Source organism: Pogoniulus pusillus, chromosome 4 (genome assembly GCF_015220805.1).
Source record: "Pogoniulus pusillus isolate bPogPus1 chromosome 4, bPogPus1.pri, whole genome shotgun sequence".
Taxonomy (NCBI): Eukaryota; Metazoa; Chordata; class Aves; order Piciformes; family Lybiidae; genus Pogoniulus; species Pogoniulus pusillus.
The window spans coordinates 10,852,062-10,876,205 of NC_087267.1; the positions used below are offsets into that span (position 1 = coordinate 10,852,062).

The 24,144-nt window shown below is 37.8% G+C and overlaps 1 protein-coding gene across 34 annotated transcripts in view; it reads left to right on the forward strand.

Annotated features, from left to right (window-relative positions):
* The first annotated feature begins 282 nt into the window (after window positions 1-282).
* Window positions 283-24,144, forward strand: part of NRCAM (neuronal cell adhesion molecule) — a 125,017-nt gene continuing 101,155 nt past the window's right edge. For 20 of the 34 annotated variants that reach the window (XM_064142131.1, XM_064142145.1, XM_064142151.1 and 17 more), the window contains exons 1-3: window positions 283-392; window positions 8,912-9,067; window positions 11,592-11,686. The gene's annotated coding sequence lies outside the window, so the exon portion shown is untranslated. Of the gene's footprint in view, window positions 393-5,254; window positions 5,316-8,911; window positions 9,068-11,591; window positions 11,687-16,052; window positions 16,215-24,144 lie in introns of all 34 variants that reach the window. The other 14 variants (XM_064142166.1, XM_064142167.1, XM_064142170.1 and 11 more) reach the window with 7 other exon arrangements.

Below are 24,144 nucleotides of genomic sequence, written 5' to 3' on the forward strand. Positions count from 1 at the left end.
TTACTCCTCCTGTCAGGGCAAAAGCCACGCCTAGACATTGTAAGGACAGGAATATGGGTTTTAATCTTCTTCATTACTATGTTTTGCTGCTTATTAGAGAAGCCAGGTGGTTTCTGTGGATTGCTTACCTTCTCAACAGGTGGTGAAAATTAATTTGATGTCCTGTAGCTTTGACAGATGTTACCAATATGTGTACTTGCTGCAAAATGAAAATATCTTACTGTCATTGTACACAGACGTTACTGCAGCCTGTGTTACCAGTTAGTCAGTCTAGCTTTTTTCCAGTGTTTCAGTACTCAGGTACCTGAAGTACCTGCTTGAATCCAGATGCACTTTTTTTCTTCCTTTCATATGGAAAATGGGGATATACTCTGCAGTGATTTTGAATACAGGTGAGTTTATTTGAATGGGAGGCTGGCTGTCACGTATGTCTAGCAGAAAGTACACCTAACACAGGTACCTTGCAGTGTTTGCTTAAAAGGGCCATGACTTATATGTGGAGATTCTGGTCACTGGTGATACTTAAAACTAACTGTGCAGTTGGAACAGTGGGTTGGGAACTGGTGTGAGAAGAATCACTCTGAGGAGAGAGTATGGAGTCCTGGTAACTGCAGAGTGAGAGAGAGTCAGAAAGCAGAACCAGGTAAGACTTAATAGTGAAGGACTAGTATCTGTTACCACGATCTTGTCATTACCTAAGATTTTAGTCTTTTGAAGCTTGTGTAATTGTCATACAGGAATATACCATCTGCCGCTGCTCTGTAGCCTTAAGTCATTTCAGCTCTCAACCAGATGTGTAAAGTAAGAGCTGCCATTTCACTGTGCCATATTAAGTGGTGATTGGAAGCTTATTGAATACTCTGTAAAACAGTCTTATATTTTAACCTATATATATATATATAAATAAGTAAATGAAGATATTTCGGCTTCACTTTATATGTGCATGTCTGAAGTTTACAAACCTGATTATTAACATAAGAGGGATGAGGGAACATGCACTTCAGCCGACAGATAGTGTTACTCTACTGGTTGATGTAATCTAAAGTAATCCAAATTCAGTATCATTTATCTTGTCTCACTGAGGAGGTCAAGCCTTTGTAAGGCTGGCAGAATAGTGTGAGCTGTTTTAATAGAACTGCCCTCAGCTTGAGTTAGCTCTTGTTCATTTTAAACATAAAAGCAGAACAATATTTGTAAGTTATCAAAAGCAATCATCATTTTTTCAAGATTTTATTTTACTATATATATATATATTTACTTATCTGCTTTAAAAAAATACATATTTTCACTGACTTGGTAGTGTTGTAACCATTGTGGAGACACAATTCTTCAAATGCCCTCGGGAACTGGAAGCTGGAAGTTCTACACTGCATGTTTTAAAACTGATTCTCTCCAAAAATGTTCATATATTCTTTAATGGATTAAAAAAAAAATTGATGAAATAGACATCTTGCTAGTATTTTAAGTCAAAATGGCATTAAATATTAGTAATACCTCAGCTTTAACTTGTTGTATGTTTTAAAAGCTATCTTAGTATTTTAAAATAGAGTGGAGATAAACACCAAGTACTACCAACAGATACATGCCTGTAAATCCAATTAAGGAACATGCACTGGCTACATTTTTTCTTACACTGTTTCATTTTTCTTTCTTTAACTTTTCCCATATTGGAGTTGGCTTTGTCAATAGTATAAGCTTAGTTGTCTGCTGTTTGTAGCATTTTGAGAGTAGAAATAGGTTTTTAGATTGTTTGCTGTTTGTGGTCTCTGCCTGAATATCATTATTGTTGTCATAAGGGAGAACTGTGTATGCATACCAACACTGTCAGTGCTGATGGATTATCTTAGACAGGCTACAGCACCGTGGCAACAGCAGAAAAAATGTAATCTGATTTGCACTTGAAAAACAGTTCCAGAGCTACACTGGAATGAAATATATTTTTTATTTTATTTACTGGATTGCTATAGTATGTCTTCAGGTCCCCAATATTAGCCTTTACATAATTCTTCTTTAGGTATTTTATTACTTTTATGGTTTTTTTTTCATAATAAATTGTACTTTTCAAAGAAAAATAGTACCTAAAACTGATATTTAAACTGGTTAGTATTAAGTTTATTTTTTCAAATAAATGCCCTTAAAGGTTAGTAAAGTGAAGACAAATCTTAATTTCTGTACTTGCAGGAAAGAATTACTAAAAGCTGATTTATTAAGTCAAGAATAATGTCTTAAATACTGTCCTATTGAAGAGCTAAAATAAATACTTTTAAAATAATTCTAAGTCATTATATTTAATATGTTGCATTTGCTAAGCTATTTTGCAGAGAAATTTTGCTGAATTCCAGTAAGACATAGGATTGTCATCATCGGTTTTCACCTATCACAGCTCCTGAATCAAAATATCCCAGGTCTAATAATGAGGTTACACCTCCATCTGTCAGGGTATGCTTTGATTCAATTCCCAAGGCTGACTTTTCCAGTAAATAACAAAATTAGAGAAAGATGTGAAGGTGGCTGGGAAGGTAAATGTAACTTGTTTTAATAGGAGGCTTTCTTACTGCATTCACTACAGACAGAAAAGTAAATTAGGAGACCACGTGGTGAGTGAATGTTGAAGCTTTAATGGGGCATCTGCAGATGCCACCTATACCACGTTTCTCTTTACATGTCAAAACAGTGACTGATACTAGGATACTGAATAGAAACAAGATCAATTTCAGTGATATCCTTTGACCTGTCTCAAAGGCAACCCCCTGGCTTTCTAAAGTCACATTTGGTTACTATATGTATGTTGTAAACTCATTGAGCCTTGAAGGCTGCATGTGTTGCACACATATGTTACCTGCATTTTTGAAGTGGAACACAGTGCGTTTCTGTTACGTCTGCCACCTTGAATACATTTCTTGGCCATAGCCATTTGGGAGGCAGCATTGTAGGGTATTGTACAAGTAAAACCTGTCTTAGGGGTGGAGATCTCCACCAAGTTTGTGAAACAGGTAGCTATTTTACAATTCCATATGTGGTATATAATATGATAAGCAAAAAAAAAAAAAAGCTCTTCCTCCAAGTGAAAAGTAAAACTCTTTGAATCTCTAATAATGATATCTTTGGCCTCATGTCATATGTAATGAAAGGAGGAGACTTACTGCAGGGAGACTACTTGGCCTTGGGAATTAATCTAGCAAGCTATACCTGTTGGTGCCACAAAGATATGGTTATGCTGATTTTTTCAGACATCTTTCTTCTCAAGCTGCTAAGAAAGGAGAGAGATGCATCTTTTTGCTGGGTCAGGTGTTTGTTTTTTTTTTTTTAAGGCCTATAGGAAAGCATTTAACAAATGTTCCCCTTACAGTTTTTATAGCATTAAACACCTTCCAAAATGTTAATAACATGTATTCTTTGTGCAGATGTGAATGGTACATCAAAATAAAATACCTTTAAATCAGGAATGTGATTGCAAAGAAAATACTAAGTATCTTCTTTTCACAAGTAATATAAAAATATTAAAATGCAGTTCTGAGTGAACCGCAGGAATGAAGGCTTTAAAGCCTTTAAATGTTTGGGGTTTTTTTTCATCTCCAGGCTAACAGTTGAAATTCCTTCTTGACCGTTAGTCATCAAAATTAATTTACTTATCAAATGATTGGCAAAAAGACTTTTTAAATTGAAGACTTTAAATTCTTAATCATGCATTATAAAAGGGCTCTATCATATTGGAAATCTTGCAGTCTTAAGAGCTTATACTTGCAGGCAATTCTGTGTGTGATGAGCATATATATTCATGCTTTAGCTTCAAAAAGAGAAAATAGTTCAGAGAAGAGAATTTCCACAAATGGATTTACATGCAGTGTGCAGCTTTTCCCTCCTTTAAGTACGCCAAGACAGCAAAATGTATTTTGGCATGCATGTGCATACACAAGTATTTTGTATAGCAGCTCAGTTAATAACATTCTCCTTTCCTACTTCTTGCGGCATCAGGTCCTTGAGGGTCCTACTCTGGGACCTGCAGCTTGTAGCTATGAAGAGGTGGGCCACAGGGAGACTGAAACAAAATCAGGAGGTCTCACCATCCCTTTTTGTTTTCAGGTTCTGCTTTACTGCTGCATGCAGGTTTTTTGAGGGAAGCTCCTAAGCTTGAAACTGACTGGGAGGATTGTTGCAGGTTTATGCCTTTTCTGACAAACAGCCATGACATTGCAATACTTCGAGGAGGAAAGACTTGAGGAAACCCAATTATTTTCAAAGCAGATACAAGCCCACATCTCTGAGGAAGATTTCCATTAGTCATGTCATAGTATCTTTGGATAGCAAACACAAAGGGGCAGAAAACAGAAATTTTTTTTACTTACCATGTTTCTCAGATGTGGTCCATGGGGGGACTGAAGAGAGTCACTGAGGACAAAACACTGCAGTGAGACACAGCCAGTTCTGCCCTGGGTAAATAAGAAAGGGATGTCTTACAGTTCTTTCTCTGGCTTTCTTTTGGAAGAAATTCAGAGATCTGCCAATGCTTTGGGGAGCCTGGTCCTCTTATGTGCTAGGCATGGGATGTCTTCCTACTCCTTTTAGTAGTTTCAGGTGGATAAAGTTGATTTCAAGTTATTGGTCAAGATGCTTGCACAATGCAACCAGAGAGCTGCTAGGTCCTTCAAACTGTGACAACAAAATATAAGAGATAACAGCCTTCAAGCACACTTTATGACACCAATGAATTTGGGTGCTTCTAGGTGTGATGACAGATGAAGTTGAACAGAGAAACATCAGGAGTGGAATGAGGCCTTGTAGCCCAGTCGTTTTTGGGCTGCAGCCTCTGATACAGTATGCATTTCACAATCTATGCCTTACCAAGAAAAAGAAAACTCTTGGTTAGATGATTTGCAGATTTCTGCAGAGACTCACTGTATTATGTTTCTTTTTTTCTTGAACTTAGATTGAAAATTACGTACGCTGCAATTTTGATTATTGTGGGTTTGGGATTTTTTGTTTGCTTGTTTGGATGGCTGGGTTTTTTGGCTGTGTTTTTCCTGATTGGTTTGGGTTTAAGATTTTTTTTTTTTTCCCACTGGAATCAAGATTCTGACCTCTCTTTGCTGCTGCCATCCTCTTCCTTTTATCCTCTTCCCTTTCTTCCTCAGATTTCATTCTGTCAGTGCCTTTTTTTCTATAGTTGATAGACATTCATTTAGGTTATTCATTAAATGTGTTCAGAAAGTGTTTAGTTTCAGTAACTAAACTAATATCCCTACTTTACCTACAGGCAGTTGAAGCACCAGCAAATCTGTTTTGTTCCTGAAGCTGCTAAGTCTCCGAATTCTGAGGTTAGGAAGTGTGTATTACACTGAGTGTTTCTTTGATCCATATATTAAGGCTGCTTTAGATATCCAATGGTCAAGAACACTCATTATGCACCTAGTGGAAGGGCACAGCATTTGCTCCTTTATGAAAAGGATGAAGAATAGAACTAGAGAAAATCTTAGTATACTTAAAGTTAATGCTGTGAATCTGATTGTGGAACATAGTCATTGAAAACTAACACAAAAGCAGAAAGAAAGTTCATGGACTTGGCAACACTAAGCTGTATGTGCTACAGCTGGTAAAATAATAAGTGAATGAACCTCTCAATACACAAGTCTTTACTCTAAAAGGAGTACTATTTACATGACTGCAGTTCTAGGTTTTAGGCATACAGAAGCTTTTAAAGCAGTGTCCATAATACCAGATTTAACAACTTGCTCATTTCATTATAGTGAGCTTTCTGTCATCTTCGCTGTGCTGACCTAACTTTGCACAAGCATCTTTTTTCCTGGGTTTGTCTTCCTGTGTGCTGTCTGTGGGTGCTTGTGAACGGCGCTGTCTTTCTAGCGTGTTCTAGTTTGGGCCGTGAGCATACCCAGTTCTGGAGATCAGAATCGACCCAAAACTCTTTTCAGGGGTAAGAAGGAGAGTACTGTATGCTGATTGGAAGGTTAGAGAGAAATTCTATTTATAAGAGCATGTATATATATAAGGCAATCAGGTAGAATTGATATAAAATTCACTACGCCCAAACTGGGCTTCTAAAATCCTCCAGCCCTTCCACCCGCAGTTGGCCTATAAGGTAGGCCAAAGCTGCCACCACAGCTGGGCCTGCAGGGCCTCAGTGGCCCAAGTCCCCACTTGCCAGCTCCCCCTGAACCATGAGGTAAGAGGAATGCGCACCGTTCTGGGAGAGGAGTGGAAGCAAGGAAGGCAAAGAAAGAAAGGGGAAGAAGTGCAATCAAGCACTATTTCTAAAGCTATGACGCTGGAAAGGGAATAGATTAACAGTGCTACAATATCCTGGAGTGAGCAGGTCCATCCCCCTGGGATGGCCCTCTGTCCCTATGGTTTTGTTTAAGGGGGACCTGGGACTGCTCAAACTACCACATAGTAGTGTTAGGGATCCCATATCTGTTTGTCCCGTCTGAGGCTGAACTCTACGACAAGGTTGAGCTGCTTGATGGTTTTAGTTGAGTATTATGCAAGCTACATTTTGATAGAAGTATGACTTGGATCTTAGAAAGCATAAAATGGTTTGTGACTTTTCCTGAATGCTGCCTTATATCTGGAAAGAGTTGAGAACATGTGGAAAGGAAAGCCAAAAATGCCTTGGTTATGGGTGAACAATCAAACTCATCAGGCAATTGGTAGATGTTTTTCAGGATCTGTTTTTTGTCTTTTCTGACAAGCAGATCTCAAATTAAGGAATTGTGTGCTACCTATGCACGTGACCCTTATGTTGAACTTAAATAGTTCAATAGGTCAAAAGGTAGATTTGTTAATGTGTGAGTTGTGTAGTAAGATATTAGTAATGTGGTTACGTTAAAGTTGTCCTTAGGCTAAAGTGGTAATCTGATATACAACAAGATGCCATGAGTAATATGATTATGAAAGGGAAAAAAAGAGCTGTATTTCAGTGAACATTTTCAGTGGCAGGCATATACACATAACTCACACAACTGCTATGGCTAAAAACCTTCAGCAAATGAAAATGTATTGGCGGGCAAGAGAACCAGTTCAAAGGCTTCTTTTTAAGTCTCCATCACAAAGAGTTTGCTTTATTATGATAGCTGCTGTCCTGACAGTCAAGTGACAGATTGTGCTATGGGTTTTGAGATGTCCATTAAATATAGCACCTCCAGTTTTTGAATGTTTTGAATAAGCCACTGAGTAGCTACTGCCTGAAAAGTAGGAGTCACAGTGGGAAGCTGAAGGGAAACTGGCCTCTGAAGCATTTAGTGTTTAATGGATCTACAGCTGTAGTGAAGCAGTGTGCAGAAATAATTCTGATTAGGCTTGGTCAGTCAGATGACAAAATTACCTCTGTTCTTCCATCATTCAGCTCTAAAATTGAGAATAATGTTTCCTTAAACCCAGTTAAACACAAAAAATGTCTTCCACCAGTTATAGCTAGTTTCATGATATGATCTGCTGCCAAAGGCAAAGGGGAGCAAAGCTACTGTACTGGCAATACTGCCTTTTTCATCTGGGACTTAATTTTGGAAGGAATGATCGAACTCCTGAAAATACCCATTTTGAGAGTTGAGCTTTTACAACGATTCTTACTAAACACAAATAACAATTTAATATTGTGCCACATTTGTGGCATGCTAAGTAGCTTCTTTCTTAACAGTTTTGTGTCAGTTATTGTCATTAGAGTCTACAGTTGTACATGTGCAATTGAAGAGCAGTAACTTTGAATGACAGAGGTTTTGCCTAATTGACATTATTATTTGATAGTAGATCTTCACAAACAGACAAAAAATGCTGAAGTTATATCTTCTATTTTTTTTTCCCTGAGATTTCTGGCCTTCGGGAAGTCTTTTGCAGCTCTAGAAGCATGTTGAAGTACTCCGGTTCTGTTTTGGGGAGTTTAAGAGGTCAGGTGGAGGCAGTCATTACTGAACCTTAGTGGCAATCTCCTTTGAAGCAGATTAAGTTGAGATTGTGCTTTTGTGAAGAAAAGCATTGTTCTAATAAGCCTTGAGAACAGAATGGGTTTCAAAGGAGTAGATGAAGTTACAGTTCTGAACTGACGCTGGTGCTAATAAATGCTGACAGAATTCTTAGACTGCTATCTATAAAAAGCTGCAAACCCCTTAAAGTTAGAAATGTTTAAAATGTAGTTACAAAAAAAAAAAAAAAGTCTGGATTTGTAGCAGAACAGAAATGAAAAGCGTTTAGGAGTTGGAAAACAGCCACTGTTCTGCACCAGCATTGCTTCAAGGTATTTCCTTGGAAAGCAAAAGTGGTCCAGAGATTTATGTGCTGTGTGAAATTTGTGACCTTAACCTGTGGGCAAGCACATTCAGTTGTTCTGAAACTGTTTTCATTTATTTCTCAGTATGTTTAATTTTTATTGTATACACTGCAGTTTCACCATTCAGCACAAATAGTAGCTTTTGCAACAATCTCCCTCAGGGACAGTGTCAGTGGAGACCAGAGGGCTGGCCCATTGGCAAGTAACCAAGTAGAATGGACAGAAAGGAAAAATGAAACTGGAGCTCTACTTAGAGGGACAGGTCCCAGGCATTTACTTAAGGGGGAAATTCTAGATAGGGTAAGATCTGGATAGAAAGCTTTTGATTTTTACTAGCTGCATTGTTTATGCACTGTGTATAATGAAAATGAGCTAGGTTGTTTTTTTTTTGTTGTTAGTAGAAGTCAGTAACTCTTAAACAGGTAGAAAAACACCCCAGTACAGTGAGCATCATTTTACTAAAAGGTTTGTGCATCTAAGCAGATTTAGCTCTGCTTTTAAATGAAAAGAGGGAGATGTTTAACCCCTATTGTGTGGCCACAAAGCCTGTGCTGATCACACAGAAGCTCGAGAGGGCTGAGGACAAAGCAATGGGTTGCTGGAAAGGACTCCTCTTGTATGTGCTTCTGCACACAGCCCAGCAACAGCAAGCTTGAACAGCAGTTTTGTGAAGATTACAACATCAAGGGGACCGTGGCACAAATTCTTACTTCTCACTAACAGAAAGAAGACAAAACCCCCAATAAAACAGAAAGAGAAGAGGACTAAGAGGACTACAGCTGTATGCACAAGGTAGTGACAGATTTTCCCTTTTCTGTTTTGACTCTTTTAAGTCACTTACGTGGTTGATATTTGTGTACCTTAGTACTAGCTAGTTTGATTTATTGGAATGAGATGACATGAGAAACTGGAGTTTAGATTTTGAAAGAGGACAATAAACCTATTCTGTGTAACTTGGTAAAATACTTAACTTTGGTTAACAGTCTAGGAATTGAAATGAATGCAGTTATAATTTGTATCCACGGAGGAAGGGCATGACTTTGCAACATGTTAAAAATAAGGTGAAATTTATGTTCTGATTATTATGTGTGAAATAAACACAGTATGATAACATCTGTAAGAGCAATCTATACTTCATCACTTGCCTTGCAAATGGACTTCATGAGGATGTGTGTATGACAAATAAAAACACAAACAGTTATTTTTTTTGTGTGTATTTCCCTTATTGCTTTGTCAGAATCATTGGGGGTTGAGCCTTACCAGAAGTAACATAGATATTGCAAAAAGATGGATCAATTGCCCTCATCAACCAGCAGAGGCTGATAGTTAAAGAATTCAGTCCAGTGTATCCAAAATCATGAGAGCTCTGTTGCAGCCCACCAGAGTGATTTTGCAACTGAATACTGCAGGTCCATGCTGTTTACTCTGGAGTGTTGCATGGAGGCAGATGGAGCATGCGGCTGAGGATGCAGTGCCTTGCATGGGAGCTGCAGGACTGTCCAGAGTAGAGAATCAAAACTTAGGAAGTTTTGCCCATACTGCTTTTTGCAAGAGTCTCTTGCACTGGAGTGTTCCCCAAACTGTGTTCTGGTTTAGATTTGTAGACAGTGACTTGGTGGACTGAAACAGCCAGGAAGCAGCATCAATGGCAGGGTAGATGTAGGCATTGAATTTATATTATAGAATTCATGTGATCATTGTACTCAAGTTGTTTTGTTCAGTTATAAGTTGAATACATGTAGCGATTCTGAATGCAAGTTCTGTATTGGCTTAGGCTCATCAAGGTCTTGTTGGTTTGCAAGAGGTGAGACATAGGAAGCAGTTTGAGTGCCTGAATGAAGATGGTGAAATAAATTGCTGAAATGAATTTCAGTCCAGTGAAATTAATTACATAGGTCTGACTCCCAAAGTTATAAAGTGAATATATTCTTTTCAGTGCTTTATTATGTAAGAGCAGCAAGTTCATTTGTGAGAACATCAAGAAGAGCAATTTATGGGAAGTGCTATCTGTTTTTGGAAGAAGCAGCTGCCTGGAAGTTCTGGTCAGTGGTTAATGGTTGTCAATTGACAGAACAATTTAAGAGGAAAAAAAATCTTTTTAAAGTATCCTGGAAGAGATTGTACAATTGTGCTAGTTTAAAATCAAGCTGATCTTACTGTCTCACTGTTGTGAGCTGAGATTTTGCAGTCTCTCCTGTCTTACCTTACAAGTAAGTAGTAATCTTTTAAATTGCTTTTCTACAGTTAGAAGTATACTTTTATGTAGAGTATATAAAATAATAGGTGGTACAGTGATGTTAATCTGTTGCTAGCTTCACATCATCACCAGTTTACCAAAATAAGGACTACATGTATTAGCAAGCATAGCCAAGTTTGCAAATGAGGACATGTACTGTAAAATTAAAAGACTGTAAGGGATATCCTCAGAAATCTTTTTGAAGCTCACTTTGAACATTCATAATCCTGCTTGAACCTTGCTTGCTTGAAAGCTCAACCCTGCTCATGCATTACCATGGAGAAATAAGCAACCTCCTTCTTAGCAAAACCTTAGATCTTTTTAAAATAGGGATTTCAAGCAGGAAAAAAAAAGAGGGAGGAACTAGATGCATAGTTCTTGTGAATAAATGAAGCACAGCAGCTGAATTAAAAATTAAACCTCTCCTGCTATTTACTCTATCTTTGTATTTTGCTTTCAATTTGGGGTGCTGATATATGCGTGTTGTGTGAAGGCAGAGAATCACCTGTCCCATCCCTCAACTAGAATTTAGGATATTCTCTTGGAGAGAAAACTTAACAAAATGACTGTAAGCCCAGGTCTCTCTTGTGACCAACAGCTTTTCCTGCTTGCTGCCACTTCTGTGAGCTCTTCCAGCAGTTGTGTTTTTTAGAAGTCTGAGCATCTTTATCCCAAAGAGCACTAAAGTGTTTGGTCCTGAGCAGACAGAGATACTAGGTGGGCCTTATACTAGGTTACTGAATGATAGAAGGTGTGGTAAGGCTTTCTTCTTGTCTTGTTCAAGCTTTGTGAAATACTCTGATGGTACAGTAAACCTGGATAACTATTTAGGTGGTCTGATTGGATGTGACCAGCTGTTTGTTTTAGAGCGCTAAATGCAAATCACAACTTTGAAACCTAAGGACTTTTTTTTTTTTTCAGTGCAACGTGTATAAATTAGTTGCTATTAAAGTACTATTCTACTTACTTGGATTTAGTATTACATTTATATCAATACATATTTGAAATATTTGTTGTAATGTTAAGAGTGAGTGTAGTTATTGGTCTCTAAATATTTCATCTTGTGTAATATCTTTTTAGGCAAGGCAGTAACATAAAGACCTGTCAAACAGAGGATAAGAAAGAAACAAAAGTAAGGAGAGAAACAATCTTGTTTTGAAGCTTTTTGTAGAAAGGTAAGATAATTTTTCCCCCCTCTAAATTTTCGTTTCCTCTGTAGCTAAGAAAGGATAAAAGCTACTGTTATGAAGTTACTGTCAAGTTTCTATCTTTCTATTCAGTTTTTAGTAAGTACTGTCAGGGTAGTCATATAATACGTTCTTCATTTACCTGTGTTTTCTTGTTTTTTTTAACACTTCATGATTAATAGAATTTTTAGAATGTCCACTCCAGCCTTTTTACTGAAGGCCTCATATCAAATATGTTCATCAGGAAATCAGCCGAAAGTATTTCATAGCTTCACATAATTGAAGGGAGTCTTAATCGTCTCCTCTGTTCCTTGCTGAAGAGAACAAGGGGACAAGTCAACTAGTGAAAATGTGAGTCTGGGAAAATGGACTTAGAAGGAACTTGAGATATTTTTGTACTGAATATCTTTAAGTTTTTCTTCTACCATAGAGATTGGTAATGGGGACATTCTGAATTATTTTCTCTCATGGTTTAGGTCCTAAGGTTAAAATGCCTGTTTTCTAAGCTTTGAAGTAAGCTTTGATTTTTCTTTTTTTCATCCCCTCTCCAACCCCTCCCTGCTCTTGTATTTGAGCTGCATGAAACTTGCAGCATAAGAACAGACTTAGCCTTACTTGGTGTCAATAGTAGCTGCTGAATAGTCATCTGTGTTTTAATATCTGGCTTTTTTAAATGAAAAATCTGATTTGGGGATCTTGGATACAATACTGTATGCAGTCTACTAGAACAAGTCGTTTCTATCTTTCATTGCGTGTAGGCGTGGATAGCTGCACAGTGTTTTATCTATCATTTACATGATCAAGCAGGCAGAGCATCTGAAAGTATGAATAATATGTTCAAAACAGAGAAGGGAGGAGATGGGTACTGGAACACTGACTTCTGAACTATATGCTGGCAGTGTAACTAACATTTAGTGCATCCTCCTGTACAAAGAAGATTTTAATTTTTTTTTTTAAGCTTTCAGAGATTTCTTCTGAAATGGTTCTTCTGTCGGTCACTCAAGAGTTAAATGTGTCTCTGGATAAAGAGCACTCTTACTGTACAGTTTTTAAACAGGGCTCCTCTGAAGGAAGGAAAAAAAAGATAACCATTGAAGGCTCTGAAAGACTTTTTGGATGGTAACCAAGTTAAGGAAGCTCTGGGGTTTTTTGGCTTTGCTGCTGACTGCTCTCACTCACCAAGATCCTGGCACCCTATTACTGTGCCCTCATTGCCTCCATAGCTCCAGTTCTTCTGTCAGAGAATGCCACCACACAATGGGTCCCCTGGAGCTACTTGGATGAGTGACAACCAGACAGCTCCAAAATGACAAATGTTTGAATGTCTAATTGGGTCAGTGCACAGGTGCTTGCTCCTCATAAGTGAGACTTTCTAACCTTTTTTTTTCCTGTAGCATTCTCTTGATTCCTCTCATTTTTCCTACAGTTGTAAAACAAAGCTGTTGATACATTGATGCAAGAGAATAGACGTTATGAAAGAAGGATGATTTCCCATTAATCTGTTTGGATTAAACTTGTTTTAGTGCTGGAAAGGAGGAAAATAAATTCAAGTGATGGATGTTTACTGATGGAAATAGACATTTTACCAGACAAAGTGACTTATTTGACTAGTGAGGACAAGTAAGTTGTCTTAATCTCTGTTATATATTCTCAGTTAGATGTGGATGCTTGAACATCAGCAAATATGTGGGAGAGGAAAAGGAATAATCTTGTATCTACACAATAAGGCTTTTCCTAGGTCTAATAAATAACTTGCCTTCTTAGAATGCAGTTGGATACGGCCAACTGATGTGCACTGCAACTGTTATATCTTAATGAAGGCTTGATCTGTGCAGAGAAAACAACTGGCAGTAAACTCATAGTCCTTATTACTCAGATATAGTTGCTTTCCTTTAATTTCTTTCTCAAAGAACTGTGGAATACCTGGGCTTGGAAAGGGTTTCTGGAGGTAGTCTACATCAACACACCTGCCCACAGCAGGGTCAACTAGACCAGCTTGCTGTTTGGAAAACTGATTTAAGAGGTTGACTAGCCTTACGGTAGAAAAGTGTTTTCTTCTGTTCAGATGAAATTTTGTATTTTATATTTGTGCCCATCTCCTCTTGCTCTGTCACAGAGCACCACTAAGAAGTGTTGTTTACCTTGCCTAAATTACACATTTACACCCATTGACAAGATCTTCCTGAGTCTTCTCTTCTCCAGGCTGGAATCTTGTCTTTTTCAGTATTATCATATGTCAGATGCACCAATCCCTTAATCATCTTTGTAGTCCTTCTACTGGACTGACTCAAGGATGCTTATATTTTGCTTGTAGTGGGGAGCCCATGAAAGCACACAAGAATTCCAGACGTGTCTCACTGGTGCTGAGAAGAGGGGAAGGATCATCCCCCTTGACCTGCTGGCAACATTTTTCTTAATGCAAACCAAGATGCTATTTGCCTTCTTTGCTTGAAGGGTGCACTGCTGCTTCATGGTCTACTTAGGTCCTGGTGGACTCCCTATGTGCTTTCCCACATTGCTACTTTCTGGCTGGTCATGTCCCATTCTGTACTGGTGCTTGGTGTCATTCTTCCCTGGGGTGCAGGACTCTTGATTTCCTTTTGTTGATCTTCCTGAGATTCCTGCAGGCTTATTACTCAGCTTTTCAAAATCTCTCTGACTGAATGTAGGGCAACCAGTCAGTGTATGAACCACTCCTCCAGGTTTGTGTCATCAGAAAACTTTGAGAATGCACTCTGTCCCATTGTCCAGGTCATTAATGAAGTGGTTAGAAGGCACTGATCCTAGTATTGATCCATGGGGTACACCAGCAATGGCTGTATTTCAGATGGACTTCATGCTGTTCACAAACTTTTGACCCCAGCAGTTCAAGATGATTTCAGCCCATCTCACTGTCTGTCTGTACTTCATTGGTTTGTCTATAGAGATTTTACTCGAGAGTGTCAAAACCCTTGCAAAAGTCAAGGTAAACAACATCTGCCATTCTCCTGTCATCCACTGAGCCAGCCCTTAGTCTGCTCTGCTCTGAGTGTCTCAGTCCCAGCAGGTGCCTCTGACAGGGCTGTTCCATGAAATCAGTCTCTTCCCAGTTCAAGGTTTGTTTAAAAATAATATTGTCAGTCTTGCTTGGCTAACTCGCATGTGTGTTTCTAAAAGAATGCTTTTTTAAATGGTGTATATCTAAAAGTATTAAGAGTAGTCATTTAAATATTGTCAAGTTTGAAATATTCTAAGTGGTGTGAAGTCAGAAACATTGTTTACATAGAAACTGTTTATATTTTTACCTCATCCTTACTAATAAAAAGACCTACTGAAAGAGGCGAAATATAAAGACAGAGGTTTGATGCAGTGCCTTAGGGCTCTTTGTTTTAAGATAAGCAGACTGAAGGAAATAAACTTTTGATTGGTAATAATTACAGGAGTTATTTATAATAATGAGAGTTTAAAAAAAAGTGGTCTTTTAAAGATTGTTCCTAGTAAAACTTCAGTTGTGAAAGATGTCCAAATGGGACTGGGATATCATCTAGTTGAATTTGGGCAACTTGACAGGAGAAATCATCTGGAAAAGAAAAGCATATTTCAGCAATGTGTAGTTTCTTAACATCAGCAATGTTGAGGATGTAAAAAGTTTAGTCAAGAAGGTAAATATAAGTATATTTAAGTGACAGAAATTCTTTCTAGAAATCAGAGGCATTTTTAGTGGTTTGGAAAATGGAAGGTTGTAGAAGAGGAAGACTGTTAGTGGAAAAGCCTGAACTTGTTTATGTCAGAAATATCTCCCAAAGCTTTTATTTGTTGATAATTAAATTAATTTATGCAACACATCAGCTTACAACTAAAGAGAGTTTTAAACAGAAGCACTTGTAAGGATGACAGCCACTCCAGTTCTGCTAAAGCCTGCCCAAACATAGTAAGTGGTATTGTTTCTATAAAATGCTAGGTTTAGCCCAGCCTTTTTTTTTTTCACCCTTGACAATGTTTGATTTCCTCACATATAAATTAAGTTAGATCAACATTTTTTCAGATTTCCTTTTTTCAGCTCTCTTGAAATATTTTTTCCAAAAGTATGGCATGTAAGGAAAATACATAATTCTCAGTTACTGATGCACAGAATCTTTTCACAAGAACTTTTGGTGATGGCTTAGGAGTATCATTTCATGCTATGTGCATTGATGCAAACTCGAGTCAGTTTGATTCAGTTCCTGTAGTAAGGGTGAATACACAGAAGATGCCATAAATGAGCATAACTTTTCTTAAACATGATGTTAAAAGGCAGGGAAGGCAAAGAGAAGCATTAGAAAGGAACCGAAGAAACATTAACCCAGTCTATGTTCTATTTTTTTTCTGTTGAAAGGTTTCTGAGCTTTCAGCTTCCTGCAGAGAAACAATGGCGACAGATCCTGGGAATGTATTTTACCTTGCCGCTTGTGCGTTTGCTAATATCTCATCTGACTGTGAAACATAGAAGGCAGCAACCACAAATACTGAGACATGGATTTATTCCACTTCATTCTAGGTGATTAGATACCTCAGTTAAATGAACAGCATAGTTGTTTAATCAGTGAGGATTGGTTCAGTTTAAGAGAAATTATATCGAACCTTTATTTTCCAGGAATCTGTAACTGCACCCTTTCTGTTTCAAAGCTAGCTTTCAGGAGTGCTTGTAGCTCAATAATTTTATGTATATGCTAAACTCTACAATATTTTGAAACTAGCAAAGAAAACCACATACCAGATGTTCTTGAATACGTGGGCCAGGCCCAGTGGTAAGAAAGCCTTTTGGAGCTTGAAGAGCTTGGAAATACTTCACAACTCAAAATTTACTTTTTGTAAGCTCAGTCAGAGGAGTGACTTAAACCATTTTAAATGTTGAAGTTGGTTGTATAATTTTAAAGTGGTACAATCAAACATTTTCTGTCGTGGGGGTGTTACCAGATAGGAGTAAATGCCAAGATAAGGCACTCTTTAGCACAAATGCTGTTTTCCTTTTTAAATTGAAGGCTTCCCCAGTGGTTGACAGACCTCCTTGTAGTTTATCCTGCTTTTTAATTACAGAACAATTACTAGATTCCATCTAGTTCTTCCTTGGGCCTGTCTATTTTACAAAGCAATGTGAAGGGATGGATAGAGAAGAGGTAATGAAATGGTAAAGGCTACCATAAAATGGTTTTATGAATCTGATAGAATAAAGCAAGAGGTTAAGTTGACCAGTACTAAAAAAAAAAAAAAAAGAAATTTAAGGTCCAACTGAAGAAATGGAGTGCAAGTAACTTTGAGTTGTGACTTAGGTCCTCCTGACATATTGAAGACAGGTTTATATGACTTTGTTAATACTTTTTCTCCCCATGAAATAATGCCTCAGTGGAACTTACATGCATGGTTGTAATAAGTGCAGCCACTCTGTATGGCAATTATATATTATTTTATCTTTAAAGACTCCTCAATTTATGCAGTTAATAGAATACTAAAATAGTATTTTTGAGGTCTTATGGTGGGCTAAGAAGTCATCCAGTCCAACCTCCTGTTCAAAGCAAGGCAAACTTTGCAGTAAAAGCTGATTGTTCAGGATTTGTCCCATTCAGTTTTTAAAATCTGCTAGTGTGGAAATTCTGCAGCCTCCTCAAGCAACTTGGTGTGTCCTTTATTTTTCTCCTTTGATTTTTTTTTTCTGAAAGCCTGAATTTTTCCTTGCTGTAACTTGTGACTGCTGCCTTATCTTTTTGTAGTGCACCTTAAAGAAGTCTAGCTCTGTGTTTTCTGCAGCTTTCCTTGCACTATGACTTCAGGGATTGGTGTTGGGAATGTGCAGAAGCCTCAGCATTGCCCTGACTCAGTGTTTTATAACATACTAAGACACTTTTGGGAAGTGCTATACTTAGTAAAATTCACATTTGAATGTGTATTTTATGAAGCATGTTAACATGAGAACTGGGCAAGGGAACATAGTACTGAAAAAGGCTGCAGCATTCTACAAAGACCTTTTGTAATAAAATCCTAGAATACGTCTTATTTTCTTAGGTCTGTCTTGTGGAAGGCTTGGGAATGTCAAAGTCATGTAAAGTGGCTTGCCAGCCTGTAAGTTCATGCTCACTTTTTCAGGGATGTGTAATAAGAAACAAAGCTGAAACACAGGACATGATTTGGATTGTAGAGTTCCTTAGGAAAAGACCACTGAAAAGCATTACAGCAGAACAGGAAGGACAAAGGATAACAGTTCAGCATGGAGAGGGAGAAATTATGGTTTAAGTCAGTATTTTTTATGATTGTCTTTTAATAAAGACATGTGTCACCCTCACATGCCTCATCCCTGGAAGTGTTTAAGATTAAGATGGATGAGGCTTTGAGCAGCTTGATCTGGTGTGAGATGTCTTTGCCCATAGCAGGGAGTTGGAACTGGATGGATGATCTTGAAGGTCCCTTCCAAGTCAAACCATTCTATGATCTATAATTTTTCAACTTTCAGATTTTGAAGTAATTCTTTCCTATCAAGGGTTCCTTTCTCTCTTTACAGTGTTTCAAATGCCTGTGTTATTTGCAGCAGATAGTTTTCCTTCCCTCATTTGAGACCTAGCCCAAGACATTCTTGTGACTTTTTGATCTCTTGCCACCCTATGGTGCTGCATGTGATTGTACAAGAATCTGACTGAGGGTATGTAGGTAAGGAAACTAGCCAGAAGTGCTGATCAGTTGGAGATTAAAAGTATGTGTAGCAGCAAACGATAGGCTTTTCAGAGATAAGGATGCTGGGGAGGGATTGGTTTAAATCAAATACTCATTCTTAGTTATTTGAGTATTTTTAAAAGTGTGTTTTAGGAATCTTATTTTATATCTCAAGATATGCAATTTCTTTAAATTTTGACTAATATTGCTTATGAGTTCTGGTATGGCACATAGACCTATACATTTTGGATAAACAAGAAGTGGTAATGTATTCAGTGTGTGTGGTTTTGCTTTCCACTCAAGACAAGTCTATCACAGAGGTTATTCCTAATTAAACTTATGCCTGCAAGGGAGGGGCAGAGGCCAAAGGTCTTCACTGCATAAAAACTTGCTGTTTATTAAATGCCTTTACTGTGAACTGCACATTTTGCTGTGCATGTATGTCTGAAAGAGATGTAATCCTGAAACCACAAGACCTCTGTTGATAATAAGATATTTTTTCTTTTCTGGGTAGCAGTAGAAGATTGAGAAATCAATCAATAATGAATCAGAGGACCTCTCTGACCTTTGTGTTCACAGAATTATGGAATTGTATAGATTGGAAAAGACCTTTAAGGTCACTGAGTCCAATCATTTGCCTAACAAGTTCTTGGCTGAACCATGTCTCTGAGCACTACTTCTACATGACTTTTTAGTCCCTTCAGGGATGGAGAGTCTAACACCTCCCTGAGCAAGCTGTTCCAACACCCAGTAATCTTTTCAGTAAAGAAATTATTCTAAACATCCAATCTAAACTTTGATTGGCACACCTTGGGGCCATTTCCTTTTGTTCTATCACTCATTACTTGGTTGAACAAGCTGACCCTTACCTCTAGAAAACCTCCTTTCAGATAGTCGTAGAAAGCAGTGCGGTCTCCTCCTAAGTCTTCTTTTCTACAAACTAAATAATCACAGTTCTCTCGCATGCTGCTCATAAGGCTTGTTCTCTAGACGTTTCCCCAGCTTTCTTGCCCTCTTTTGGACATGTTTCAATGCCTTAGTGTCTCTCTTGTAGTGAGGGGCCCAAAATGGAACACAGTATTCAAGATGTGTTCTTACCAGAGCTGACTACAGAGGTAAAATCACTTCCTTGGTTCTACTGGCCACACTGTTCCTGATATAGGCCAGGATGTCATTGGCCCTTTTGGACACCTAAGCACACTGCTGACTTATGTTCAGCTGGCTTTCAGTCAAGACCCTCAGGACCCTCTCTGCTGAGCAGCTTTCCAGCCACTCCTCCCCAAGCCTGTAGTGCTACTGGGGGTTGATGTAGCCTAAGTGCAGAACCTGGCATTTGTCCTTACTGAAACCAATACAATGAGTTTTGGCACATTGATCTAGTCTGTCTAGATCCCTCTGTAGAACCTCCCTACCGTCAAGCAGATCAACACTTTCACCCACATTGGTGGTGACTGCAGACCACTCATTTATTTTCAGAGATACTAACTGAGGTTAAAATATTGAAACCATATATGAAAACCAATGCAGTGCAATTAACAGGAAAGTAGTAGAAAACAAATTTTATTAAAATTATGAAATAAAATATAAGTAGTAATACTTGGTCTATTGAAATAATATTCTCAGTATGAATTTGTGTGCAAAAAGCCTATCTTCAATTAGAAATTAAATAATACAGTTAAGGTTAGGCCTTAATGATAATGTATTCTAGCACCCTTAATAGGCCTGAGTATCTAGTGTTCTTAATTGACAACGTAAGTATTCACTAAAATATTCATAATAAAATGTGTTGAGTGGCTAACAGCCTGTATTCTAGCATCAGTAGTTGTTTTTTTATTAAAACAGTTGCTCCCAAACAACAAAAAGTAGATTATTCATACTGTGCTACACATTAATGTGGTTCAGTGTCAGCTCAATTTTTCTGATAGATAGGTTTGCAGAATTGTGTAATGTCAGCGATTCTCCTGCATTTATTTAGCATGTTCTTGAAAGAAGAGATTCCTTTATTTTAAGCTTCGTATTTCATGTCATGCAGGAATATTGAGTCCATTTGCTTTACTATGGAAAGTTCTTTGTTTTGAGATTTGAAAGTGAGAATCTAACATTTCAGCTACTAAAAAAATATTTTAGTAAGATAATGTACTTCACTCTGTGTCTTGTGTTGTGTCATCACTTGACCTTGCCAACTTGAAATATATGAAACATAGTCAAGTTGGGGGACCTGCCAAGAATGGAAGAACTGTGTAAGGGGCTAAATAAGTAGAAATTTCAGTTTAAGAAACCCATTTTCAAACTGATTTGAAGTAGATTTGAGTTCTAGTGCTTATGCTGCTGAATAAGTATCCCAGTTCTCAAAAGCATTGATGCAAGAGCCTCAGGTTATGTTTTGTAAGAAGTGCTACCTCCTGCATATGGTTGTATTTATCTCAGTGAGCTTGGTCCAGTCAAAAATTGATTTCTATGGCTGGAGGCCTGAACAGCAACTCTGCACTCCTAACTGATTGTGGAAAGATAAATTAAGTATACAGACTGTTCCCTCTGGAGTCTCTTGGGGCCGGTCTTCAGCTTGAAAGTTTTGTTGGCAATTTACTGAGCAATTAAGTTCTCAGGAAGTACTTCAAAGGAAAATGATGTTTGGCTGGCAGAAATAGTTCCTTTCCAAGAGAAAAATCTTGCAAGGATGATTTAAACCCTTTAGGCTTTTTTAAAATAACCTGCTACTAACTGTCTTATCTTCATCCCACTTTAAGATTGTTCAGACAAGTTTCTCCAGTCCTCTGCAGCTCTCACACTACACAAGTTTTGAAGGTGTTGAAGCTCCCTCACGTCTGCTTCTGCAGACTGCAGAAGCACAGCATGCTTCCACCTGTCTGTGACTTATAAGCAGTTGTAAAACGCATGAGATAGAAACGTATCTTGAACAATAGTGCAGAATGACTCACTGCAGCCATTCTTCCAGATTAGTCACATCCTTGAAGGACAGTATTAGTTGTCTCAGACTGCTTGTAGAGCCCTGCACAGACATATTCAGTTCATGTAAGTAGGTTACATTTTTTTACAGGGTATCTTAACATTTTTTTTTTCACTGTACTCCATGTCTCTCTGACTCAGCTAGCACAGTGTTTGCTGTTGAAAGAGTAAAGAAGGGATTTTGTTCTTTCTGGGCCTTTGAGATCTTCTCAGAACAATGAGTTGTTTGAGGAATGTGAAAAAGTATAAGCATTTTAGATACAGCACTTTGGGTCATTGAATAGCAAAATGTTTGTTAAATAGTTATGATGGTTTGGGTGCTACCCCCGCTCCCCCCTTTATGAAATCACCCAGATTATACTCAGGTGCCTAGAAGTTAAGGAATGAAGCTTTATCTTCTTAGCACAATATACAAGCAGATACTTAAAATATATCACAATATTTACAGCTATATACAGAAATATACAAGTTAAAGTTAATACAGAAACACAATGCCCCTCCTGGATATCAGAGTCCCCAGGAGGGGCTCCCAACCACCCTTCCACCTTCTTTCCACCCCTCTACCTTATCCTGGAGCATGCCTTATGTGTAAAGTGAGTTTGGAGGATTGGCAAGGGGGGCTAGAAGCAGAAGCATTAGTTACACAGTTCCAAGCAGAAGAGAAACACACTGACAGAGACCCACTCTCCTACCTATGTTTGTGTTCTTGCTTTTATACATCTCAGCCTGAGTGAAGTAGACATCACCATTTTCTTTTCACAGCCTATAATCTAATTTTTCTCATTAAAATATTCCAATTAGCTTCTAACTAGCACAGTAGTTCATATAAAATGCTGGAAAGACAAAATATTCCTGCAGCTATTAAAAGGTGTGAGATTAAATGGTAACTATGAAAGATTTTTTTTTTACATTAACAATTGACTCTTTTCTCTTTCCTTTACATGGTTCTCCCTAAACAGTATTTAGTGTGAAGTACAATTATGATTTGCAATTTTCTCACTGCTATCAGTTTTTAACTTACTTTGTAAGTAAGCTTTTTTTTAAGCTGGAGTTTCAGTAAAATCACTTTGCTCACTACAGAAGTGTGCTTTGTTTAGTCAATTGAAAATTAACATAAGTTTAGAAAAGCTGATGGGGCATTCTGTTTGACTTTTTTTGGCTCTGATACAGAAAAGTGATTAATAACTCATGCCTAAACTGTTCTTTTTACACACCCGTTCTTTTTACAACCGAAAGTATTTGATGCTTGTTTACTAGTAAGTTAGGAAAGGGATTTTGAGAGCTTGATTCTTCATCCTGCTGGCATGAAAAGCATGGAGGTAATGTGTATGAAGTTGCAGGAATACTGTTAAGTAGAAAGTAAATCTGGGATGGGTATTAAGTCCATATATTTTGCTGGAAGGGTCATAGTAAAAGCTTGCTGCAGACAAATTATTATATTGACTGGAACAGTCATCAACATCCTTATATTTTCCCAGCATCACAGCAACATTTATGTAATGCATTTTGAAATTGGAATGAGATATAATTATTAATTTAAAGCTGTATCTTTAGAGGAGCTGGGAGGAATAGTAAAATTATAGGCTTTAAATTATTGCATTTTGATATAAGGAACTTTAGTACTTAGAAAGGAGAGACTCAAAAAGAAACTTCTTTAGACTTCCAAATGTTTATTGTACCATATCAAACTAAATAAAGATACTTCTCACTGAAGTAACTTTTTTTTTTACTTAAAGGCCATAAAGGATGTTTGGTTTTAGTCTTCTCACAAACATGCTGTTGCAGGAGCTACTTTTTACAAAGTGGGACTCTTAAAGTTCAGAAGTAGCTTCCTAGTGTATCAGAGCATTGGGTTCCTATTAGAGGACAGCCCTACACAAGATTACGTGTAGATTCTGGAAGACAGTGTACTGCTATATTTGTGTGTATACTCTATAGAAAGAAATTCCTGATGTTTCCTTGATGACACAATGGACCAGCTTCAGAAGTAATATAAATTCCAAAGAGACTTTTGATTACCTTAGATCTGAGCTACAGAAAGTGTAGTATACATTTTCTTCCTACCCCATAGTTGCTATACCATACTACTGTGCTGGACTTTTCTTCCATGGCCAGAGTAGGGTCTTCTGACTGCACAACAGATTTTCATCTCTAATTTCTGGTTTCATGCTGATTTAACAGTACGATGGACTCTGAGGAGAAAGACAGAATTTGAAGTTTTCCAGTAGTTTCTATTGGCTGTGATAGGCATTTTCTCACCGTTTTTGCTAGTTGTCCCTGAATACTGTGCGCAAAGGTGTCTGGTTTTGTTTGATGGAATAGGCAATGTAGATACCCAAGGCAACAATGAGAGTACTTTTCTGGAACTAGATACTTAGTGTTTCAGACTGCAACACTATGGTGTTCAGAGCTGGGAAGCTTCTATTTAATGGGTGGGTTGGTTGGTTGGTTTGTTTGTTTGTTTTAGTGGGTTTGGTCCAATGTGTTCGAGTAGGATCTTTTGGCTTGTGGGTGTGGTATTTGATATTCTCATATTAAGCTATTGAATATTCCTGAGCTGCATAGTGTCTAGCAGTAAATCACTGATCTGGTCAAGAGTAAATTCTTCTTCCCCTAGAAAATTTGAAAAAATACAACTACTCCAAACACTGAGTTGCAGATTGCAACAACAAATGTTTCCATGATTTTTCTTGCATCTGCAGCACAACATCTTCTCAGAGCTTCAGCTCTTTTCCTACACCTGTTGTTCATTGGAGATCTCTGCTGTGAGGCATAGATGTTGCCTTCAGGGTTGCAAGCAATCTTCAAGAAAAAAGGGG